Here is a 4260-nt window from a genome sequence, read left to right as displayed (position 1 = left end):
CACCAAATACATAGATGATCTCTAACCGTAACCCCAAAGTATTGATAGTATGAATTTTACTTCATTCTAAATTTCCTGTGGTTGAAAACGATTTCATCCATCATGTAATCCTAGTATAAGGAGTCAAGGCTAAATTCTCTATACAGAGCAATGTCAAGTTCTACCCTGGGCACTAATATCTTGGTGCAGAAGAAAATGTGTCCGTTGTTAAAGGGGTTAACGAATTATTAAAACAAAGTGAGAGTTAAGTACTTGTTATTAAATTCTTTAATTTTCAATTTAAAATAGAAATCTGGTGTTGCCCATGATAATTGAATAGGCTAAGTGAATGGAGCATAAACAGAATGTCACTATCTTTAAAAAAATGTTTTTTTACTTTTCCATTACAGCTGGCATACAATATTATATTCGTTCAGATGTACAACACAGTGATGAGACATTTATATAACTTATGAAGTGATCACTACCATAAGTTTAGTACCCACCTGACACCATACCTAGTGATTGTAGTATTACTGATTATATTCCCCCATTATGACAATTTTTTACAACTGGCAGTTTATGTATCTTAATTCCTTCCCTCATTTCCCTACCTGCCCCCTCCCACCAAACCACCCCATCTAGCAACCATCCATTTGTTCTTTATGTCTATGAGTTTTTATTTCTCTGTCTGACTTATTTCTCTTAGCATAATACCCTATATTTAGGTCCATCATGCTGTCACATATGGCAAGATTTCATTCTTTTTATGACTGAGTAATATTCCATTGTAATATTCCAAAATATTAAAAAATATTTTTATTAGTTTCAGTGAGGAAAGGAGAGGGAGAGATAGAAACATCGATGATGAAATAAAATCATTGATTGGCTGCCTCCTGCACACCCCACACTGGGGATCAAGCCCGCAACCCAGGCATGTGCCTTGACTGGGAATCAAACCGTGACCTCCTGGTTCATGGGCCAACGCTCTATCACTGAGTCATGCCGGCCTGGCCACCTCTTCTTTATCCATCTGTCTATCATTGCACACAGGTTGCTTACATATCTTGGCTATTGTAAATACTGCAGTGAACATAGGGCTGCACATAACTTTTTGAATTGTGTGGAGAGCGGCTACAGTGTTTGGACAGGTTCAAGCCTCAGACTAATAAGAGGGCACGATCCTCCCATGCAAGTCCCTGCACAATTATAGCCAAAGGCTATAGTTGTAAGCGTGACCTTATGGTTCGAACCTGTGGTTCCACATGGTAAGTGATATAGGCTGCTGGAGGTGCAGCAAGTCAACAAAACCTGATCAGGTGCATGTAATCCGCAGCCCCCACCAGCCCACCCCAGGTTCACCCACGGCCGTGCTGGTGTGGCACAGAATTGATGTTTGGGACTTCTTTGGATAAATACCCAGAAGTGGAATTGCTGGGTCATATGGTAGTTTAATTTTTTATTTTGGGGGGCACCTCTGCACTGTTTTCCACAGTGGCTGTACCAATTTACAGTTCCACTAACAGTGCATGAAGTTTCCCTTTCTTCACACCCTTGCCAACGCTTGTTGTTTGTTGTTTTATTGATGATAGCCATTCTGATAGGGGTCAGGCGATATCTCATTGTGGTTTTAGTTTGCATATCCCTGGTGATTAATAATGTTGAGCATCTTTTCATATGTCTATTGACCATCCGTGTGTCCTCTTGGGAGAAATGTCTATTCAGGTCCTCTGCCCGCTTTTTTTTTAAGTCAGATTGTTTGACTTTTATTTTTTTGGTGTTAATTTGTATGAGTTCCTTATCTATTTTGGATATGAATCCCTTATCAGATGTATCTTCGGCAAACATCTTTTCCACTCAGTAGGTTGTCTTCTCATTTCGTTAGTTTCCTTCATTGTGCAAAACCTTTTAAATTTGATGTGGTCCCGTTTGTTTATTTTTCCTTTCCCTTGCTGGAGGAGACGTATCCAGAAGAATTATTACTAAGAGCAATGTCAAAGAATTTACTGCCCATGTTTTCTTCTAGGAGTTTTCAGATCTTACAGTTGCCTTCAATTAATTTTTAGTTTATTCTTGTATATGGTATAAGACAGTGATCCAGTTCCATTCTTCTGCATATACCTGTCCAGTTTTCCTAACACCATTTATTGAAGATACTGTCTTTCCCATATTGTATATTTTTGCCTCCTTTATCATAGATTGACTGACAATATAGGTATAGGTTTATTTTGGGGTTCTGTTTCATTAATCCATGTATCTGTTTTTATGCCAATACCATGATTTTTTTGATTATTATCAACTTGTACTATAGTTTGCTATCAGGTAGCGTGATATCTCCAACTTTGTTTTTCTCTCTCAAGATTGCTTTGGCTATTTGGGGTCTTTTGTGGTTCCACATACATTTTTGGATTATTTGCTCTAGTTCTATTACCATTGGTGTTTTGATAAGGATTGCATTAAATCTGTAGATTGCTTTGGGTAGTATGGACATTTTAATTATGTTATTCTTCTTAATGAGCACAGTATATCCTTCCATTTATTTGTATCTTCTTCAATTTCTTTCTTTAATGTCTTACAATTTTCTGATTACAGGTCTATTACCTCTTTGGTTAAATTTATTTCTGGGTATTTTGTTCCTTTTGGGATTGTTTTCTTAATTTCTTTCTTATAGTTTGTTATTGGTGTATAAAATGAAACCCTCCCACTTTACAGAATTCATTTATTAGTTCTAATAGTTTTATGGTGGGATTGTTAGGATTCTCTATATTCAGTATCATGTCATCTGCAGATAATGAGTTTTACTTCTTTCCAGTTTGGATGCCTTTATTTCTTGTCTGATTGCTGTGGCTAGGACTTCCAATACTGTGCTTATTAAAGTGGTGAAAGTAGATATCCTTGTCTTGTTCCTGATCTTAAATAAAAAGCTTTCAGCTTTTCACCATTAAGAATAATGTTAGCTATGGGTTTGTCATATATGATCTTTATTATGTTGAGGTATGTTTCCTCTTTGCTGAGAATTATCGATTTTTTGTTAATCCTCACCTGAGAATATTTTTTCCATCAATTTTTTTAAGGAGGAATGGAGGGAGAGAGAGAGAGAGAGAGGAACATCAACATGAGAGAGATACATCAATTGGTTGCCTCTCGCATGTGCCTCAAGCAGGACTAAGGATTGAACCTGCAACCCAAGTACATGCCCTTGACTGGGCTTTGAATCCACGACCCTTTGGTGTGTAGGCTGACACTCTAATACTGAGAAACACTGGCCTGGGCAAAATTTTATTTTTATCATAAACGGGTGCTTGCTTTTGTCAAATGCTTTTTCTGCATCTATTGATGTGGTCGTATGATTTTTATCCCTCATTTTGTTGTGTGGTGAATCACATTAACTGATTTGCAGATATTGAACCAGCCTTGCAACCTGGGTATGAATCCCACTTGATCATGGTGTGTGATCTTTTTAATGTATCACTGAATTTAGTTTGCTAAGATTTCGTTGAAGGTTTTTGCATCTATGTTCATCAGGGATATTGGCCTATGTAAATTTTTGTAGTTTTTTTGTGTGGTTTTGGTATTGGGTAAACTGGACTCATAAAATAAGATTGGAAGCTTTCCCTTTCTTTGATATTTTTGAATAGTTTGAGAAGAATTGGTATGAATTCTTCTTTGTTTGGTAAAATTCACCTATCAAACAAGCTGGGTCCAGGGCTTTTTTGTTTTTATTGAGTGTTTTTAGATTACTGATTCATTTTTGTTATTAGACTGTTTTAGATTTTTCTGTTTCTTCCTGATTCAGCCTTAGAAAATTGTATTGTTTCTAGAAATTTATCCATTTCTTCCAGGTTTCCAATTTGTTGGCATATAATCGTTCATAGTATTTCCTGATAATCCTTTGTATTTCTGTAATGTTGGTTGTCACTTCTTCTATTTAATTTTTTATTATTTGAGCTCGCTCTCTCTCTCTCTCTCTCTCTCTCTGTTTGACTAAAGGTTTAACAATTTTATCTTTTCAAACAACCAGCTCTTGGTTTCATTGATTTTTTGTATTGATTTTTAAATTTCTATTTTGTTTATGCCTGCTGTGATCTTTTCTTCCGTTTACCTGGGTTTTGTTTGTTTTTCTTTTTCTAGTTTCTTTAGATGTAGTTAGATGGTTTATTTGGGATTTTGTTGTTGTTTCTTGAGGTAGGCCTGTATAGCTATGCACCCCTCTCTTAGTACTGGTTTTGCTGAATTTCATAAATTTCACAGAGTTGTGTTTTCATTTTAATTTGTTTCAAG

Source organism: Myotis davidii, unplaced genomic scaffold (genome assembly GCF_000327345.1).
Source record: "Myotis davidii unplaced genomic scaffold, ASM32734v1 scaffold524, whole genome shotgun sequence".
Classification (NCBI taxonomy): Eukaryota; Metazoa; Chordata; class Mammalia; order Chiroptera; family Vespertilionidae; genus Myotis; species Myotis davidii.
Note: the sequence above shows the minus strand (reverse complement) of the source record.